At 44.8% G+C, this 22411-nt stretch overlaps 1 long non-coding RNA gene across 2 annotated transcripts; it reads right to left on the bottom strand.

The window, feature by feature from the left end:
• Positions 1–3125: 3125 nt before the first annotated feature.
• On the bottom strand, positions 3126–6718 carry LOC119319383. 2 transcript variants are annotated; one of them, XR_005154482.1, is made up of 6 exons: positions 6436–6718; positions 5344–5706; positions 5168–5247; positions 4484–4770; positions 3394–3819; positions 3126–3250 (listed from the first exon to the last, which is right to left on the bottom strand). It is a non-coding gene; the product is annotated as an uncharacterized LOC119319383 (long non-coding RNA). The 2 variants fall into 2 exon arrangements; XR_005154473.1 differs by having other exon boundaries at positions 5176–5247.
• Positions 6719–22411: the final 15693 nt, after the last annotated feature.

Raw genomic sequence — 22411 nt, 5'->3', positions numbered from 1 at the left:
TTGCATGACATCTTTTGTCCTACCCTCCCGTGGCAGCGGGGTCCTATTGGAAACTAAGGGATATTAAGGCCTCCTTTTAATAGAGTACCAGACCAAAGCATTAACACTTAGTGAATACATGAACTCCTCAAACTACGGTCATCACCGGTAAGTATCCCGATTATTGTCACTTCGGGGTTAACGGATCATAACACATAATAGGTGACTATAGACTTGCAAGATAGGATCAAGAACTCACATATTCATGAAAACATAATAGATTCAGATCTAAAATCATGGCACCCGGGCCCTAGTGACAAGCATTAAGCATAGCTAAGTCATAGCAACATCAATCTCAGAACATAATGGATACTAGGGATCAAACTCTAACACTACACTACGACACTCAAATCAGTGTCAAATAATCTGTCGGCATAGGTCACCTAAGGCGACACATTTAGTGTCGGCAAAGACCTTTTTCGACAGAAAGGAGCTGTCGCATATAGTCCTGCCGGGAAAGGTCTTTACCGACAGATAAATCTATGCCGACAAAAAGTATGACATCGTTTGTGAGATATACACCGACAGACATCTCTATGCCGATAGACAACTCTATGCCGACAATTCATCTGCCAGTGTGCTATGCCGACAAATTGTGTGAGGTTCATTGCTACACCGACAGTTTGTCTATCAGTGCGCTATGCCGACAGTTTGTGTGACGTTAAATACTTCTACCGACACATTTGCTACCAGTGCTCTACATTTCAACACAAATGCAAATACACAATATTTTGAATGAAATTACATTCACAATATTAAATTCATGTTCAATATGCAATACATACAAACAATTGCACTCTTCGATTCATCACAAGATATCGTTGATCAATGCATTCATTCAATATATATAGAAGATTCATTGGTTTTCTACACTCAGCTACAACCATTATGGAAATACACAAGTTAGATATACAAGAAATGCATGTTACAAACATAATGGCCAAAGTTCATAAGAGACCAAGTGCTTGTTCACTGGAGTGCTGCTGCTACAGAATATTATGGAAGACCAACTCTTCGATCGCCAAGCCAAATCAACTTCCATATGAAGGAAATGTGTCATCCATGTTCTCAACAAAAGCAATCACGAGAACATCTTCGATCAACTAGTGGACTTGCTACTTTCTACCATTTGTCCCTACAAAAGAACTCATAAGTTTCAGCAATCTTTGAAATAATACAATGTATTCAAATTCATGAGGTGCCTTTGAGTCCAAAGGTCTAAGAAACGAGAGATGTACAACACACTATCTTGCTTTCAAGAAAAGTAAACTAATACTCGATTGCCCGACCTTTCTAATAAAATTATGCATGTCATTGCGGTTCATGCATAGTATAGTTATAAAGCAAAGATTCAAGTTACAAAAGATAACCTTATTACTCCCTCCGTCCCATAACATAAGAGCATTTTTGACACTACACTCGTGTGGAGTAGAATATAAACCAAAGTCTGCATAGCACCTAGCATATCACAAATGGCTTATTATAAAAATATTGAACTTGCTAATGAGTAATCAGGTTGTTGTAAGCCATCAGGAGTAAGGTCCTTACTGTAATTTCAAAGATTGCATTTGAAGTTACTCAATCAGCAAACGATCACATAAGCATTATTATATATATACATGTACCAGCAGTCATATATGTAATAGTGCACTTGGTGAAAACAAGTCAATTTACAGGACATCACTTGTGTTGCGGATCATGCATGCTATGAAACATTTTGTGGTATACAATAGGGGTTCGCATATGTTGTTTTTCTGCTATGGTTAAAATCCTGAAACTGAACACAAAAGGCTACGACACCTATGTTTACCTAAAAAGGGAGTCAGGTGTAATCCTAATATGTGGACTGAACTAAATATGCTTCCCGGAAAAATAACGGTCAAGTATTTTTTTGGTGGCTGATTCTTTCAAAGAGAGAAAGCTTCAGTTTAGCTACTATTACACACTGACGGGAAATAGTAACTCGCCGTATTTGAACAAATATGCAAGCAAACATTCAGTTTAGCTTGCATACTAAATCAAACATTTCTGCTAGCTTACATGATCAAGTCACTGACCTTGATACTATTTGCATGATAATGGGGGTTGCATTGTACACATATAAACATAGAAACCAAACATTCTATGTTCTGCTATAACCCAGATTTAGTATCACCTTATCATGCCCTTAATTCTTGTCTATTTCCAATAGAAACTAGATACTCTAGTAGCCTGATGCATCATCTATTTATAATGACACTACAAACCACACTGTATGTGCTTAATTATGAAGCATGAAACCTGACTAGAAAAATACAAAGATTGCCCAAAAAAATAAGTGTTTAATTCAAACTGAGGACACTTTTCCTCATTCCGAACCTATGGCTTCCTAACCCAAGCATTAAAAGAAACATAGCAGTGTGATCTCATGGAAAAAAGCTGACATGAATAATACCTGGTGTTTCCACATTTCTGATTCCTTGAGAAAAGAGAACTTGATGCATCTATCCAATTTGTCGTTGTATTTGTTCTGTGCGCTCTAGTAGAGCAGAAACTTGTTCATCTTGTCGACGAAATTGAGTTTCCATTGCAAGTGTTGTTGGCGGTTCAACTGCTTCTTTAGGTTACAACAACAACAACAACAAAGCCTTTAGTCCCAAACAAGTTGGGGTAGGCTAGAGGTGAAACCCATAAGATCTCGCAACCAACTCATGGCTCTGGCACATGGATAGCAAGCTTCCACGCACCCCTGTCCATAGCTAGCTCTTTGTCGATACTCCAATCCTTCAGGTGTCTCTTAACGGACTCCTCCCATGTCAAAATCGGTCGACCCCGCCCTCTCTTAACATTCTCCGCACGCTTTAGCCGTCCGCTATGCACTAGAGCTTCTGGAGGCCTGCGCTGAATATGCCCAAACCATCTCAAACGATGTTGGACAAGCTTCTCCTCAATTGGTGCTACCCCAACTCTATCTCGTATATCATCATTCCGGACTCGATCCTTCCTCGTGTGGCCACACATCCATCTCAACATACGCATCTCCGCCACACCTAACTGTTGAACATGTCGCCTTTTAGTCGGCCAACACTCCGCGCCATACAACATTGCGGGTCGAACCGCCGTCCTGTAGAACTTGCCTTTTAGCTTTTGTGGCACTCTCTTGTCACAGAGAATGCCAGAAGCTTGGCGCCACTTCATCCATCCGGCTTTCAGCTGCTTCTTTAGGTCATTTCTGCAAAAAAAAAATAGAGCAAATGAGGCAACTAATTTATTTCTACAACGAAGTCAGTGCAATCTATACTTGTCATCAATTGATATGCAGTCACGTGCATTGCTGTACTAAATAAAAACACATGAAGTGTATGTGTGACTAACAATTAGTGTATCTGCTTGTGCGGAGCTCCAATTTTACGTGTATGTGCTCTCACAAATATTTCGTCTTTCTGCAGGTCATGGTCAAGTTTGTCAGCCTGCAAGAAATTTATTTTCCCTATTAATTAGAAAACCAACTAATGGATGCATCACTTTCAAAATAAACATAACTCTTGACGCCAGCTACGAGCATAACTCTTGAAGCCAGCTACATGTAGCAATGAAAACTCCGAATAAACTTTCTTCCTGGGTCGCTGGGACAAGCCGCCTACTTCCCTAGAGGGCCTCGTGTTTCCTCCCAATGCTAAATATTTTCTTTTTATTTCAACAAGGCTCTCAACTTCCTTTTGTTTTCTGCAATACTTGCAAGCCTCGATTGTTCATATGCAGGGATCTCACTTCCACCTCTTTTTCCTTCCATCTTTTCTCCTGCGAATAGCACATATCAGACCATGATGCTTAATAAAAAAATAATGGAAAAATATGCATACGGAGCAAATTATGTGATGAGTTAAATACATGGCAACAACTTTTATCAAGAAGCAGCAGGTAACTGCACTATCCACCAAGCAACTTCATGTGAAGTAGTATGATTCAGAAACATATTTAGGAAAATATATATAGGAGAAGTGGGCATTCACTATGAACATACATACCAAATAAACAAAACATAAATAGTAGTGCGCCAAGGAAGAATAAACGGAGACTAGAGAAATGCAATTTGCCATTACCTTTTATCCTTACACTTTTGTGAGTTTGATTTCTGCCACTTGAGCAGACAAACAGAAGTTAAAATATGATATGCCACAAATAGAGTTGAGCAGACGGTAAATGGAGGCTACATTAACAGATTCAGAAGATTTCTTGATTCAGGAAGCATTAAACTTGTGATCCGTGAGCAGGGCCGGTCCTGAGATTTCGGGGGCCCGAGGCAAACTAAAAATTGAGGGCCCTTAATATATATACACTCATTGTAATATACGTATATCCATGTATATATTTTTTTCTCAAAAAATGTATATATAAATTATTACCAGTAACACTTAAATGCATCCAAAATTAATATGTGTATCAAATAATTTATGCATATTACCTTAAATTCTTCTAACATTCCTCGATGCAAAGTCACATATGATGAGGTCGATGTCAATCCCATCCAATAATTTCTCCTCGATGCATAATGTAGCCAAACCATTTAACCTCTCTTGAGTCATTGTTGACCTCAAATAATTCTTCAATAATTCAACTTCGAAAAGATTCTTTCAGGCCATGCGACCGTCACAAGCACAGTAAATAAGATGTGATAGACAATGAAGATATTAGGATACCAATCAAGTTCTCTGACATGCCCGAAAATCTCCATAGCAGACATTACGTCATCTGGCAAAGTGAATCTCATAATCATCAATTCAGAAATAAGATTGTATACCTCAACATCAAATGAACCATTCCCGCAAAAAAAACATCAAATGAACCATTAACAGAGAAAGTTTCTGCTGCAACATTCTTCAAGTTCATTGTCACTTAATGACATCAGGGTGCCCGAGCTCAATAAAAATCCAAATATATCTTTAAACACCATGAGTTATCTGAATCTATCATTCAAATAAGTGATCTCCATATATATCAATCAAAACGTTAAAATATTTCCTCTTACCGGAGGATGTCATAATAACACACACAATGCTGAAAACAAAACCATTTGTTCTATCAATTATTGAACAGTGCCGGCTATGCATCAAAGGATTTTTTTTGTATCAATATTATATGAATATACCTCAATACCTGACGGAGTGATGATCAAACTTCAGTGCATGTGCGTATACAATACACAGGGGTCTGCACAGCGCCTAGAGTCTGCATAAGATTGAGAAGAAAATAGTTGAGCAAATGCCAAACAGGGCCCGGAATTGAAATCAGCGGCGAACATACACAAATTAGGAAGGAAATTACCAGAGGGTTGGGGGCGGCGAGGCACCCAGGCGGGAGTGCGTGCGTGCGTGCACGGCGGCGTCGGCTGCCAGCAGCTAGGCTGGGACCTGGAATCGTTGCGTGACTCTGCCTGATGGAATGGTCGAACAGAATAGGAAGGAAATCACCCATGCAGCTAATTGATCGCTCTTTTTTTATGTGAAAGGAAATTCCGCTGATCGCTCGCTATCAAACACTCAATCGCTGGGATCGGGAGATCGAGCTGCCGCTCCCTGGCGCGCGTCTGCCTAGTATGAGCCATAGGCCTATAGCCAACTATCAGGGCCCCCCTGGATTTTGGGGGCCCGGGGCGGCCGCCCCCCCTGCCCCTCCCCAGGGCCGGCCCTGTCCGTGAGACAACAAACAAGTAGAAAGAATGAGCACCTAGATTGTGAGAAGTCTACTGATTAGGAGTGAAAGAACAAGAAGATATCCAGTACAAGAATAAGAAAATTCAGGGAAATGAGATACATTTATGGATCACACAAAATTGTAAGGCTATGCTTTGTCCCTGTTTTTGCGGCATAAACAGATAAACCAAAAGGATCATAGTCAGATTTACAATCCTACCCAACATACAAGAAATCCGAATCTTTGGTGTTATGTTCATTTGAAGAAAATGAAGTCAGGCATGCTTTTTCTCTCTCTCTAGAAAGTAGCACATGCTTGCACGTCATCCTTCTTATATCGACAGTAACTGAGGTTATGTGTTAAATTGCAGAATCTGGTGAATTAGATCTCTGAAATTCAGGGAGCTCTCCACTTGCATCCTCAAACAACAATGTTAACCCAAAAGGTGTGCCACAACTCTGTTACATTTTTCTTTCTAAATCTGAACCCTCGAGTAGTTCAAATCTGTACCCTCGAGTAGTTCAAATCTGGTCTCTGAATATTAATATGTACAGAAGTTACTGATAAACATTCACACATGAGCATGACCACCACTGGATAAGTGAAAAGACAAGATGCAAGAGGAGACGGGATTAAAAAATACAGAACAACAGCAAAGCCTGGGACTTATACGGGAACTAATATCCATAGAGATGCAAAGGACAAAACTCCTATGCATTTTACCTTCAGTGGCCTGGAGTCGGGGCAGGACAAGGGTGTCGATCTGGACAGGGGTCGCTGGTGGAGGAAGAAGAACGACGGGGCGACTCCAGAACTGCAGTTGCCTCCTCGCCAGCTCCTAGGCAGTTGACTCCAGAACGGCGGAGGCTCCTTGGTTGCAGACGGGGCAGCAGCTCCTCGGGAGCGGATGACGGGGCAGCACATAGGACGACGGGCCAAGGGATGGGATGCCTGGGTGGGAGAGGCGGCAACGCGAGCAAATCCACGGGCAGGGTCGGGGGCGGCGGTGGCGGCGGCGGCGATTTAGGTTTAGGGTTAGGTTGAAGTGTGTGTTGTGCGAGAGAGGTGGGATGGGGGCGACTAGGAGACTTACCGAAATATGTCTGGGCCTTCACACTTTCGCGCGCTGCTTGCCGCTCGATACTTTGGGCCTATGCCGCGCAGGTCAAAATAAGCGCGGCCAGGCTAAAACTACACCAAACATGGGACGTAATGAGGGGGATTAGCACTTTGAGCGAGCTCCCGTGGGTATGTATAGGGGATTTCAACGAAGTATTACGTCCGGATAAACAAGTGGGAGTGGGAGAAAGGAGTAATGCTCAAATCCAAGGTTTTCGAGACTGTGGATGTTTGCATGCTCATGGATATTGGCTACCAAGGCCATTTCTGGACATACGAGAAGAAGGTGGTGGGTGGAAGTTACACGCGAGTAAGGCTTGATCGAGCTTTGGCCACGCCAGAATGGAATGAACGATTTCCTCAAGCATATCTGAAACACTTGATGGCGGCAACCTCTGATCATTGCCCGATCTTGTTGGATTTTCAAGGGGGAGGGGGATGCTCACACCATAAAAAGGACTTCAAATACGAAGTCATGTGGGAAACACATGAGTCTTGGTCTGAGACAATTACATCCAGATGGGCAGAAGGAGGCCCGACTGGGACTATGGCAGAGCTGAGCAGAAAGCTAAAAAGGATATCCGAGAATCTGGGAGCATGGAATAAGAGCACTTTCGGCTCAGTTAGAAAAGAGATAAAAAGTTTGAAAAATGAACTAGAAAGGCTACGTGATGATCCAGCAAGGACTGCACCCTCACAGGTAGAGCTAAAAATCAATGAGAAGCTAATAGAATTATACCAAGGGGGGAGCTCATGTGGAGGCAGCGCTCTAGTATTGAATGGTTATCGGCTGGGGACCGGAACACTCGTTTTTTCATCTAAGATCTAGCCAGCGGAGAAAGAGAAACATGATTAAGGCACTGGCCAACTCCCTGGGAGTACTGACAGAAGACCTCGGAGAACTCAGAGCTTTGGTGAGGGATTTCTATCAGACACTGTATACATCGGAAGGAATAGCTGGTATGGAGGATGTTCTATCCAAGGTGCCTACTAAAGTGACAGATACTATGAATGAGATGCTCTTGGCACCGTATACAAAGGAAGAGGTCAAGACAGCCCTTTTCCAAATGTTCCCCACCAAGGCTCCGGGACCGGATGGGTTCCCAGCTCACTTTTACCAGAGGCATTGGGATTTTTGTGGAGATGAGGTGACGAAAGCAGTTTTGAGAATTATCAAAGGGGAAGAAGGGGCTGGTTGTGTCAATGACACTGTTTTGGTTCTCATTCCCAAGGTTTTGAACCCAACTCAACTCTCTCAATTCCGCCCTATTAGCCTTTGTAATGTTATCTATAAAATTGCCTCCAAAGTTCTCTCTAACAGGCTGAAGATAATCCTCCCTGACATCATATCAGAGGAGCAGTCTGCATTTGTGACAGGAAGACTAATCACAGGTAACATTATTTGTGCATATGAATGTTTGCACTTTATGAAGAGAAGCAGGGCCAAATCTAACAGTTATTGTGCGTTGAAGTTGGACATGATGAAAGCTTATGATAGATTGGAGTGGGCATATCTCCGGGCTATGATGGCAAGATTGGGCTTTGCACAAAGTTGGATTCGGATAGTGATGAATATGGTACAGTCAGTATCCTTCTCAGTTCTTTTCAATGGTGAGAAACTAGAACAATTCACACCCACAAGAGGCATCCGACAGGGAGATCCTATCTCCCCTTACCTTTTATTGGTTGCAGCAGAGGGCCTTGCGTGCCTTTTAAAATCAAGTTCTCAGTCGTCAGGTTTGGAAGGGATCAAGGTGGCACCATCAACTCCGTTTGTGAACCACCTCCTTTTTGCTGATGATAGCCTGTTGCTTTTTAAGTCAAATGTTGAGGGCGCGACAATGGTATCAAACCTATTGGATGTGTACTGTAAGGCTTCGGGACAAAGGATAAACAATGAAAAATCTTCTATCTTTTTTAGCAAGGGGTGTCCCCAAGAGGTCAGAGATAACGTAAAGCAGACTCTGAACATGCACAATGAGTCTTTGAGCGATAGGTATCTGGGAATGCCAACTGATGTAGGTCAATCCAAGATGGGTACTTTCAAGTACTTAAGGGACAGAGTGTGGGAAAAGGTTCGAGGATGGATGGAGAAACTACTCTCGGCTGCCGGTAAAGAAGTTCTTATAAAATCTGTTGCACAGGCCATCCCAATATATTCAATGGCATGCTTCAGATTACCACGAGGTTTGTGTGAGAACATCACCTCGATAATCCGACAGTTCTAGTGGGGGAGCAAGCAAGGAAGAAGAAAACCTGCCTGGGTGGCTTGGGACATCATGACAAAACCAAAATACCTCGGTGGCATGGGTTTTAGATATATTGAAATTTTCAATCTTGCGTTGCTTGCTCGTCAGGCATGGAGGCTAATGGATGATCCTACATCGCTCAGTGCTAAAATACTTAAGGCGGCCTACTTCCTAGGTAGCAATTTTTTGGATGCAGAATTGGGGAATCATCCTTCGCAGATATGGAGGGCTGTGATTGATGGAAGGGAGGTTTTGAAGCAAAGTATTATCCGAAGGATCGGAAACGGGGCTTCAACAGATATATGGGATACCAACTGGATCCCAAGGATTGGTCCCTTGCGACCAATTGTAGCGATCTCGGATAACCCTCCGAGGTTAGTGTCCGAACTGATAGAATCCACCTCCGCGTCCTGGAGGGAAGAACTTATCCGGGCAACCTTTCTACCTTTTGATGCGAATGCAATTTTGTCAATCCCATTGTGCACGGGAGCTGTGCATGATTTTTGGGCATGGTCGGGTGAACGTAGCGGTAAATTCACGGTCAGGTCAGCCTACCGGATGGTCATGAACACGAAACACCACCGTGAGGATTGGTTGGAGGGATCTGGTGGGGTTTCAGACCTTAATACAAACAACAATGAGTGGACAGAGCTTTGGCACATTAAGGTGCCGTCGAAGTTAAAAAATTTTCTCTGGAGGTTAGCTCAACACTCGATCCCGTCCATGGATATTTTGCACTGTCGTAATATTTCTACCACCCGCCGTTGCGCCCTCTGTGGCTGTGATGATTCATGGAGACATGCCCTACTGGAGTGCACCATGTCCAGGTGCATATGGTCCTTGGTTGATCCTTGCCTAGTCGAGCACATGAGCCAGAACACGGACAGGAATGCAAGAAACTGGATCTTCTCAATGCATGAAGTACTATCTCAAGAAGAATTTGTCCTTCTGGTGGTAACGCTGTGATCGGTCTGGAAAGCTAGGCGAAAGGCGATCTACGAGGACATTTTTCAGAGTCCTCAATCTACACATCACTTTATCCAGGCCTATATGAACGACCTTCTTTCAGCTGAGGAGAGCAGGAGTAGCACGAGGCAGGTGCAGGGAGTACCACGGCCGAGGCCAACACAGTGGATTCATCCTCCGGAGGCAATTTGCAAGATCAATGTAGACGGAGCAGTCTCACAGAACCGGAGGAGGGGAGCTGCAGCGGCAATATGCAGAGATCACAATGGTAATTACCTTGGAGCATCGGCAATACTTGTGAAGGGTGTTTACGATTCACCTACACTTGAAGCCTTGGCTGTTCGGGAGGCGTTAGCCCTTGCCGAAGAACTGAACTTGCAGAGAATACACATTGCATCAGATTGCAAATCAGTGATTGAGGACTTGAAGGAACAAAACCTGGCTAGCTATGGTGCAATTCTACATGAAATAACAGACCAAGCTACTCATTTTGCCAAGTGCAACTTTGTTCATGAATTTAGGAGCTCGAATTTCGAGGCTCACAATCTAGCGAAGGATGTTTTAAAGTTAGGGGTGGGCCACCATGTTTGGTTGGGGCACCCTGGTAATCTTGTGTTTGTACCTATAAACATTACTTCATGATAAATAATAAAGCTTCGCGTGATTGTCTCAAAAAAAGGCTAAAACTACACCGACACTTTTCTTGTGCCTAAGCTTCGGCGACACATAATCCAATGCGCAGTCAAACATACGCCGACACATGGTACGTTGCTGAACTATTAAACATTACCGACAGATGGAATTCGAAAATGTTGAGCAATACTAATGATTTTTGTGCCGGCGTTGTTTTGGACAGATAATGTGTCGGAAATGCACAGCTTTGCCAACAGATGCATGTCGTCGTTGTGGTGTCGTGGTGTAGTGTAACGAAACTAACTCGATTACATGATAAATCTCATCCAACCCATCACCGTCCAGCAAGCTTACAATGGAATTACTCGCGCACGGCGGTGAGCATCATGCAATTGGTGATGGAGGAAGGTTAATGATGACGATGGTGACGGATTCCCCTCTCCGGAGCCACGAACGGACTCCAGATCAGCCCTCCTGAGAGAGTTTAGGGCTTGGCGGTGGCTCTGTATCGTAAAACACGATGAATTCTTCTCTCTGTTTTTTTCTCCCCAAAAGTGAATATATTGAGTTGGAGTTGAGGTCGGTGGAGCGTCAGGGGGCCCACAAGGCAGGGGGCACGCCCAGGGGGGTAGGCGCCCCCCACCCTCATGGACAGGGTGTGGGCCCCCTGACGTGGATTCTTTCGCCAATATTTTTATATATTCCAAAAATATTCTCCGTTGATTTTCAGGTCATTCCGAGAACTTTTATTTCTGCACAAAAATAACACCATGGCAATTCTGCTGAAATCAGTGTCAGTCCGAGTTAGTTCCATTCAAATCATGCAAGTTAGAGTCCAAAACAAGGGCAAAAGCGTTTGGAAAAGTAGATACGTTGGAGACGTATCAACCCCCCCAAGCTCAAACCTTTGCTTGTCCTTAAGAAATTTAGTTGACAAACTGAAAGTGATAAAGAAATCTTTTACAAACTCTGTTTGCTCTTGTTGTTGTAAATATGTAAAGCCAACATTCAAGTTTTCAACAAAGATTATGAACTAACCATATTCACAATAACATTTAGGTCTCATGTTTACTCATATCAATGACATAATCAACTAGCGAGCAATAATAATAAATCTCGGATGACAACACTTTCTCAAAACAATCATAATATGATATAACAAGATGGTATCTCGCTAGCCCTTTTTGAGACCGCAAAACATAAATGCAGAGCATCCTGAAGATCAAGGACTGACTGGAAATTGTAATTCATTGCAAAAGAGATCCAGTCAAGTCATACTCCATGTAAACTAATAATAATACATGCAAATGACAGCGGTGCTCTCCAACTGGTGCTTTTTAACAAGAGGATGATGACTCAGCATAAAAGTAAATAGATAGGCCCTTTGTAACACCCCGGATGTAACTTTCCCCATTTGTACTCCAACTCTTGCCGTTTCCGGCGTTAAGTTATATTTATTTTTCTCGGGTTCGGGTTTTTGCCTCCGTGTGTTGTTGTCATTGTCATGCATCTCATATCATGTCATCATGTGCATTGCGTTTGCATACGTGTTCGTCTCATGCATTCAAGCTTTTTTCCCGTTGTCCGTTTTGCATTCCGGTGCTTTGTTCTCCTCCGGTGGTCATTTCTAGCTCCGAAGAGGGCTATATGATCTGAAATTCCAGACAAGTGTTAATTTCACTAAGTCTGAGATCTGTTTTACCATTTGCGTTTTTGCCATGCTTGTTTGAACCTATTAATGGATGAATTGGCCGTAGCTCAGTGCTAGACTTTTGTTAAGCATCTTGTGTGCATCCCTGCCATGTATTTTGTTGTCATGTTTGGGTGTTGTAGCATGTTCATTTCGTTGCATTTAGATGCCTACTTGCTATAAATTGCAACTCGGTGTCATTTTTGAATCGCTTGCCATTTCCAAACCGTAACTCCGATTCCGGTGTTCTTTATATCGTTTTCAAGCGATTTCATCTCATCTTTCCAGTGACACACTTGGATTCCCAAGTTGAGGCCAGGTTCATGCATTTCCTATCATATCTTGCATTTTGCATCCCGCATCGCATCCCGCATAGCATATCATCATTGCATCATATCGCTTGATCCTTGCATGTGGTTGATTGTTTCCTTGTTGCTTGTTTGTCTTGTTTGGGTAGAGCCGGGAGACGAGTTCGCTAACAAGGAGCCCGTTGAGTTTGCTTTCGAGGAGCCAGTCAACTCTGACAACTGTGCAGGCAAGATGATCATACCCTCGAAATCACTACTATCTTTGCTATGCTAGTTTGCTCGCTCTTTTGCTATGCCATTGCTTCGATGCCTACCTTTTGCTTGTCAGCCTCCCAATTGCCATGTTGAACCTCTAACCCACCATTGTCCTAGCAAACCGTTGATTGGCTATGTTACCGCTTTGCTCAGCCCCTCTTATAGCGTTGCTAGTTGCAGGTGAAGATTGGAGGCCGTTCCTTGTTGGAACATCTTTTATTTACTTGTTGGGATATCATTATATTGCTATGTTATCTTAAATGCATCTATATACTTGGTAAAGGGTGGAAGGCTCGGCCTCTCGCCTAGTGTTTTGTTCCACTCTTGCCGCCCTAGTTTCCGTCATATCGGTGTTATGTTCCCGGATTTTGCGTTCCTTACGCGGTTGGGTTATAATGGGAACCCCTTGATAGTTTGCCTTGATTAAAACTTTTCCAGCAATGCCCAACCTTGGTTTTACCATTTGCCACCTAGCCTTTTCTTTCCCTTGGGTTCTGCAGACTCAAGGGTCATCTTATTTTAACCCCCCCGGGCCAGTGCTCCTCTGAGTGTTGGTCCAAACCGTCAGCCGCCGGTGGCTACCAGGGGCAACTCTGGGCTGGCCTACCGGAAGTTTAGACAATCTGAGTGTGCCCTGAGAAAGAGATATGTGCAGCTCCTATCGGGATTTGTCGGCACATTTGGGCGGTGTTGCTGGTCTTGTTTTAACCTGTCGAAGTGTCTTGAGTTACCGAGATACCGAGTCTGATCGGAATGTCTTGGGAGGAGGTCTATACCTTCGTTGACCGTGAGAGCTTGTCATGGGCTAAGTTGGGACTCCCCTGCAGGGATTGAACTTTCGAAAGCCGCGCCCGCGGTTATGGCAGATGGGAATTTGTTAATGTCCGGTTGTAGATAACTTGAACCTTAACTTAATTAAAATGAATCAACTGAGTGTGTTACCGTGATGGCCTCTTCTCGGCGGAGTCCGGGAAGTGGACATGGTGTTGGAGTAATGTTTGCGCAGGTTGCTCTCTAGTTTCTCGCTCGCGCTTGCCTCCTCTTCTCGCCCTCTTTTGTGAATAAGTTAGCCACCATACTTGCTAGTCGCTTGCTGCAGCTCCACTCATATTTTACCTTGCCACACCTATAAGCTTAAATAGTTTTGATTGCGAGGGTGCGAGATTGCTGAGTCCCTGTGGCTCACAGATTACTATTACACCAGATGCAGGGCCTGATGATTCTGCTCAAGGAGACGCGTATGAGCTCAAGTGGGAGTTCGACGAAGACTCTCAACGATACTATGTTTCCTTTCCCGGTGATCAGTAGTGGTGCCCAGTTGGGGGTGAACGGGACCGTGTCGCATGTTGGGTTCTCTTTTATTTTGGCGCCGTAGTCGGGCCATGAGTGTTTGGATGATGTAATGTTATTTATGTACTTGATTGACGTGGCGAGTGTAAGCCAACTATGTTATCTCCCCTTTTATCATTATATTACATGGGATGTTGTGAAGATTGCCTAACTTGCGACATATGCCTTCAATGCGATTATGTCTCTAAGTCGTGCCTCGACACGTGGGAGCTATAGTCGCATCGAGGGTGTTACAAGTTGGTAATCAGAGCCTTCCCCGACCTTAGGAGCCCCATTGCTTGATCATTTTTAGTGGCCGAGTCGTGTCTAGAAAAAAGTTTTGAGTCTTTAGGAATTATATATCGAAGAGATTAGGAATTCTTTTTACTTCCCAGTCTCCTCATCGCTCTGGTAAGGCATCCTGACGTAGAGTTTTGACTCTTCTCTTCTCAAATTTCACTAAAAAAATTTAGGATCACGCGGGTATCTTGGAATCGTTCCGATGGTTTTATGATGAGAACATTGTCTTGGTGCCTCCTGTCAGGGGTTTAGTGGAAGTGTCCCGGGGAGTTGAGCTCTGAGGTGTTGTCATCATAATTTTATCGTTGCAGTTCTGGAATACCCGAGTCTAGTACGCCGACATCGAAAATCTCTTTTATGCAGTTCGTTGGTGAGATAACCTCGACGCCACCCAGTACTGGGGCGGGAGTTCGGGAGTATCGCCATAACTTGTATAACGGATGCTTTTCAAAGGTTGAGGTAGATGGTTTCCGAAGGTTTCTTGGTTATGTGTTGAAGGATGGATACAGCTGGATGTAGGATTTGCTAGTTTGGGTGAGATATTATGCTTCCCCTGTATCCCCAACACCTGATTGCATAACCGGAAAGGTTCGGGAGTTTCATAGGTGGGAATTCTAGTAGCTCTAGTTCTTCTTCCACGGATATTGGTTTGAGATTGGGATTTCTTACCGATTATTCGTTCTTGATCCGTACCTTGTTGATTTATTTCACTACCTTAATTCTACATGGCTTCTCAATTTATGGATATGTGACCATTTCAAGAGGAATGCATTCGTTCATTTTGTTCGGATGTGAAGACTATATGTTGCAATTTTCATTCCGTTGGATTCAGCTTCAATATTTATCTGTCAGTGTGCTAATGGTGGTCACCCTCTTCAGGATGGCTCCTCCAACACGCACGACTCCGAATCCTGATCCGCCACCATCTCCACCTCCTCCGGAGGCATGGCAAGTTGTGATGGCCGCAACCAATGCAAACACATAGCTGATCATGCAAATTCTTCAAGAGCGCAATCAAGGCAGTCAAGGGAATCAAGGCAGCAATCAGAGTCACTTTGCTACACTCAACCAGTTCCTTGCTAACGGGCCAAAGACTTTCAGCAATTGTGTTGGGGCAATCGATGCTGACGATTGGCTTGTGGATCTGTGTAAGCATTTCGAGTGCAGTAACGTCAGGCCTGAGGACTTTGTGAAGTTCGCTTCCTTCCAACTCAAAGATCAAGCTGCAGAATGGTTCCAGCAGTACAAGGATTCCAGAGGTGGACGTGTTATCACTTGGGATGATTTCCGTCGAGATTTCCGAGCTCATCATATTCCGCAGAGCGTGGTTGAAAGCAAGCGTGAGGAATTTCGCAATCTGAAGCAAGGCTCTTTGTCTGTCTATGACTACAACAAGTTGTTCTAGAAGCTCGCCCGCTTTGCCAAGCAGGACGTCCCTGATGAGAAGAGCATGATATATCAGTTCAGGGGTGGTCTCAGAGAAGAAATTCAGCTAGCTCTTGTTCTCTTTGAGCCCTTGAGGTACGATGAGTTCTACAACATGGCACTGAAGCAAGAGGCTGCTCAGTTGAGGTGTGATGCTTCCAAGAAGCGAGTCAGAGATGTTACTCCTTCTTCCTCTACTCAAGTGGCCAAGCAGCAGAAGTTTTGGCTTCCTCCTCCTCCGTTCCGTCAGCCGTATCAGCAGAAGAGCAAAGGTGGTAGTGGTTCTTCCCACCCACCCAACCCTGGCTTTTAGAACAAGACTTCATCTCAACCTCCAAGATCGAGTGCTCCGTATCACCGTCCGCTTTCAGAGATCACGTGCAACAAGTGCCAACAGAAGGGTCACTATGCCAACAAGTGTTTCAACCAGAGGCGTCTTCCTCCTCCTCCTCCTGTCAGATCGGCAAGTACAGCTATGTTCAAGCATAACCCCAAGTACGCCAAGGTCAATATGGTGAATGCAGCCCAGGCAGAGGACTCGTCAGATGTGATTATGGGTAACCTTCCTGTTAATGATGTTCCTGCAAAAGTTCTTTTTGACACGGGTGCATCGCATTGCTTCATTTCCAGACCTTTTGCATCTAAGCATGGGTGGTTTTCTCAAGTTATGCATAAGCCTTTAGCAGTCGTCTCTCCGGGTAGATGCTTGCTTGCTAGCTACGAAGTTCCGGATATTTCTATCTCGATGGGTGATTTCAAGTTTCTGGCTTCCCCAATGATCCTTGGTAACTCAGATATTGATCTTATTCTCGGAATGGATTGGCTTTCTAAGCACAAGGCTCAGCTTGATTGTGCAGCCAGGCAGATTCAATTGACTCATTCCTCTGAGGATGTAATTATCTTTGCCGCTCGGGATAATACTATCCATCTGTTTTCTCTCAATGAGAAGGGTGAATTGGATGCCATCTCTCAAATTCCAGTCGTTTGCGAATATCAAGACGTCTTTCCAGAAGAGCTCCCAGGAATTCCTCCGCACCGGCTAGTTGAATTCGTTATCGATCTTGAGCCCGACACGGAACCTGTGTGCAAGCGTCCTTACAAGCTCAGACCTGAAGAGTTGAAGGAGCTGAAGAAGCAACTCGATGAGCAAGAAAGAATGGGTCTCATCCGGCCTAGTTCTTCTCTGTGGGGTTGTGGTGTTCTTTTTGTGAAGAAGAAGGATGGAACGGACCGACTTTGTGTTGATTACCGTCCAGTGAACAAGAAGACCATCAAGAACAAATACCCACTTCCCAACATCAACGAGATGTTCGAACAACTCAAAGGTGCCCAAGTATTCTCCAAGCTTGATCTCCGTATGGGTTATCACCAGATTCGCATTCGTGAAGAAGATATTCCCAAGACAACATTCAGAACAAGCTTTGGTTCATATGAATACACTGTCATGTCTTTTGGCCTCGCCAACGCTCCTCCGACGTTCTCTCGCATGATGAACTTCATCTTCAACGCCTACACCAATGACTTCGTTTTGGTCTATCTCGACGACATTCTGGTTTTCTCGAAAACAAGGAAGATCATGCCAAGCACTTGCGTTTGGTTCTTGATAAGCTCAGAGAACATCAGTTCTACGCCAAGTTCTCCAAGTGTGAATTTTGGCTCGATGAGGTTCTTTATCTTGGTCATATCATCTCTGCCAAGGGCATTGCTGTGAATCCTGAGAAGGTGTCTGCAATTGTGAATTGGGAACCTCCTCAGAACATGAAGCAACTCCGCAGTTTTCTCGGTCTCGCAAGCTATTGTCGAAGATTCGTTGAAAACTTTTCCAAGATCGCGAAGCCTCTCTCTAATCTTCTTCAGAAGCACGTGAAGTACGTTTGGTCTCCGGAGTGTGATATTGCTTTCAACACTTTGAAAGAGAAATTGATCACTGCTCCAGTTCTGACTCCGCCTGATGAATCCAAGCCGTACGAGGTCTTTTGTGATGCCTCTCTCCAAGGTCTTGGCGCAGTATTGATGCAAGAGAAGAAAGTTGTTGCTTATACATCTCGCCAGTTGAAGCCTAATGAGAAGAACTACCCCACTCATGATCTCGAGTTGGCGGCAGTTGTGCATGCTCTTTTGACTTGGAGACATCTTCTATTGGGAAGAAAAGTGGACATTTTCACTGATCACAAGAGTCTCAAGTACATCTTCACTCAGCCTAATCTCAACCTCAGGCAAACTCGATGGGTCAAAATGATTCAAGAGTATAATCCGAGTATCGAGTATACTCCAGGCAAGGCCAATGTGATTGCTGACGCTTTGAGCAGAAAGGCCTATTGCAACAGTCTGATTCTCAAGCCTTATCAACCCAAGCTTTGTGAAGCTTTCCGCAAGCTTAATCTGCAAGTTGTTCCTCAAGGTTTCCTCGCCAACCTTCAAGTCTCTCCTACCTTAGAAGACCAGATTCGCCAAGCCCAGCTTCTTGATGCTATGGTGAAAAAGGTGAAGATTGGGATTGCCAAGAGTCAGTCCAAGTACAAGTGCTACCGCCTTGATGACAAGGACACTCTCTTCTTCGAGGATCGAATTGTTGTACCCAAAGGTGAACTTCTCGTAAAGTGATCATGAACGAGGCTCACAATTCCCTCCTCTCCATCCATCCTGGGAGCACGAAGATGTATCAGGACCTTAAGCAAGCTTATTGGTGGACTCCAATGAAGCGTGAGATCGCTCAATTCGTGAATGAATGTGATGTCTGCAGAAGAGTGAAGGCAGAACACCAAAGGCCAGCTGGTCTCCTCCAACCTCTTACCATTCCAGAATGGAAGTTTGACCACATTGAAATGGACTTCGTGACTGGGTTTCCAAAGTCCAAGCGTGGCAATGATGCTATATTCGTTGTCATCGACAAACTCACCAAAGTGGCTCACTTTCTGCCTACCAAAGAGTCGATCACTGCAGCTCAATTGGCGGAACTCTATACCTCTCGCATTGTCTCTCTGCACGGTATTCCTCAAGTGATCTCTTCAGATCGTGGCAGCATCTTTACCTCGAAGTTTTGGAATTCTTTTCAGAAGGCCATGGGCACCAACATCCGCTTCAGCACAGCTTTCCATCCTCAAACTAGCGGTCAAGTCGAGCGTGTCAACCAGATTCTTGAAGATATGCTCAGGGCTTGTGTGATCTCCTTCGGCATGAAGTGGGAGGATTGTCTTCCTTATGCTGAATTCTCCTACAACAACAGTTTTCAAGCAAGTTCGGGCAAGGCCCCTTTTGAAATTCTGTATGGCAGGAAGTGCCGTACCCCTCTCAACTGGTCTAAAACCGGTGAACGTCAGCTTTTGGGTAATGACTTAATCACAGAGGCAGAAGAAATGTGCAAAGTCATTCATGATAACCTCAAAGCAGCCCAATCCCGCCAGAAGAGCTACTATGATAGTAAGCACCGTGATTTGGCTTTCGATATCAGAGATCATGTTTACCTTCGCGTCTCTCCTATGAAAGGTACTCGTCGCTTCGGTATCAAAGGGAAGCTTGCCCCTAGATACGTGGGACCTTTCAAGATTGTCAGCAAGAGAGGCGACCTCGCCTATCAACTCGAGCTTCCTTCAAACTTTGCAAATGTTCATGATGTGTTCCATGTCTCTCAGCTTCAAAAGTGCTTCAAGACTCCTGACCGCACCGTCAACTTCAAGGACATTGAGCTCCAAGAATACCTCGCTTATAGTGAGCACCCAGTTGCTATTCTTGAAGAGACTGAACGCAAGACTCGCAACAAGTCAATCAAATTTCTCAAAGTCAAGTGGTCACACCATTCCGACCGTGAAGCTACCTGGGAACGCGAGGATCACCTCCGTTCTGAATATCCGGCGTTCTTTCAGTCCTAGATCTCGGGACGAGATCCTTTCGTAGTGGTGGAGTGTTGTAACACCCCAGATGTAACTTTCCCCATTTGTACTCCAACTCTTGCCATTTCCGGCATTAAGTTATATTTATTTTTCTCGGGTTCGGGTTTTTGCCTCCGTGTGTTGTTGTCATTGTCATGCATCTCATATCATGTCATCATGTGCATTGCGTTTGCATACGTGTTCGTCTCATGCATTCGAGCTTTTTCCCCCTTGTCCGTTTTGCATTCCGGCGCTTCGTTCTCCTCCGGTGGTCATTTCTAGCTTTCTTTCGTGTGTGGGGATTAAACATTTCCGGATTGGATCGAGACTTGTCATGCGGCCTTGGTTTACTACCGGTAGACCGCCTGTCAAGTTTCGTACCATTTGGACTTCGTTTGATACTCCAACGGTTAACCGAGGGACCAAAAAGGCCTCGTGTGTGTTGCAGCCCAACACCCCTCCAATTTGGCCCCAAACCCACCAAACTCTGCTCCATCACCTAGAGCGTTCGATCATGACCGCGTGGCCGAAAACCGCACCTCATTTGGACTCTCCTAGCTCCCTCTATGCCTATAAATAGGACCCCCTGAATTTCGGATCTCTCCCTCTCCCCGAAACCCTAAATCCCTCTCCGTCGCGCCGGACGTGTCCGACCTGCGCCGGACGTGTCCGACCCGACGCCCGCCGCCGCCCGCAGCCAGTGGCTCACTGCCACGTGGCATCGCCACCTCGCCGCCGCCGCGGCCCGGGAGGCCCAGATCGGGCCCCCGCGCCTCCTCGCCTCGGTCGCCGCCGCCTCCCTCAGCTCCGGTGGGCGCCGCCGCCGCCGCCGCGCGCCGCCGCGGGCCACCACCGCCGCCGCCGCCGCGCGCCATCGCGCCGACCGCCGCCTCCTCCTCCGTCCGGCCGCTCTGGCCTCCTCCGACCTCCCCGGTGCCGCCCCGATCTTCTTCCTCTCCGAAGAACCTCGACTTCCGTGCTCCGGTGAACAGTGCGTGCTGGCGAGCCTCGGGAAGCGTGCAGATCTGAGATCTGAAATTTGACGGTTGACTTTTATCCCCGGAACCCTAATTTTTATGCATACTTTGACCTGTGATATCTCCGCATCCGTAGCTCCGATTTGGGCATATAGCATATCAAAATGTTCGTATCGATGAGTACATCATTTCATTCCATTGCATCATTTTCATTTGAGTTCATCTTGATGCCCGAAATGCTATTAGAAGAGGCCTTCGTGAGTTAATTGTCAGATCTGCTAGTTCATCTTAGACTTTTGTCATTTTTGCCATGATTGTTGTGTGCATGATATGCCCATGAGTCCTATAGATGTTTTGTTAAGGATTTTGTTATCTTTACAGAGGTGCAACCCATGCATTTTTTTAATGTGTGTGGTGACTTGTGCAAGCTTGCAAAGTGAGGCACCCGGTAAATCTGTTTTCAGGGACTTAGTAGTTTTCACTGTCTGGGATTATTTAGTTCATGATGCCATATGTTCATGTTGTTTCCTAGTGATCCGTGCCTCTTTTGAGGATGATCAGTAAGGGAGTTTTGTTAATCTTGTAGTGCTCTATCCATCCATGTCTTTGTTTGCAATTATGGAGCACCCTAGCTTGAGTCAATCGAGCTCTACTTTTGCTTCATTGTGAATCTGGGCAGATCGTCAACTTGTTTGCGATTTTGCCGATGTTATTGTAGTTGATCCGTGCATGCTAGGCCATTGTTCTTGCCATGTCTAGCTTGTATTTTGTGCCTTATTTATGGGTGTATGCTTGTCTTGCCATGACTTGCACCGTAGTGAGTGCATCGAGCTTGTAAACATGCCTTCGTGAGTTATGTTTCGGCATGTCCCAGTTTTCACTAAGTCTGAAAACTGATTATGTTTTTGCTATGTTCGTGTGCTTGTTAGTATATTTTGTGATCCGTTTTGGCTCAAGGTCACTAAGGGACTTTTGCTAAGCTTGTTCAGTAGCTCCATGCCATGTCTTTTTTTGTCATGTTCAGGTCATGTAGCATGTTGTTTTGTTGCTCCGAAGAGGGCTATATGATCTGAAATTCCAGACAAGTGTTAATTTCACTAAGTCTGAGATCTGTTTTACCATTTGCGTTTTTGCCATGCTTGTTTGAACCTGTTAATGGATGAATTGGCCGTAGCTCAGTGCTAGACTTTTGTTAAGCATCTTGTGTGCATCCCTGCCATGTATTTTGTTGTCATGTTTGGGTGCTGTAGCATGTTCATTTCATTGTATTTAGATGCCTACTTGCTATAAATTGCAGACCGGTGTCATTTTTGAATCGCTTGCCATTTCCAAACCGTAACTCCGATTCCGGCGTTCTTTATATTGTTTTCAAGCGATTTCATCTCATCTTTCCAGTGACACACTTGGATTCCCAAGTTGAGGCCAGGTTCATGCATTTCCTATCATATCTTGCATTTTGCATCCCGCATCGCATCCCGCATAGCATATCATCATTGCATCATATCGCTTGATCCTTGCACGTGGTTGATTGTGTCCTTGTTGCTTGTTTGTCTTGTTTGGGTAGAGCCGGGAGACGAGT

Source organism: Triticum dicoccoides, chromosome 1A (assembly GCF_002162155.2).
Source record: "Triticum dicoccoides isolate Atlit2015 ecotype Zavitan chromosome 1A, WEW_v2.0, whole genome shotgun sequence".
In the NCBI taxonomy this organism is placed as follows: domain Eukaryota; kingdom Viridiplantae; phylum Streptophyta; class Magnoliopsida; order Poales; family Poaceae; genus Triticum; species Triticum dicoccoides.
This window is presented reverse-complemented; position numbering and strand designations above follow the sequence as displayed.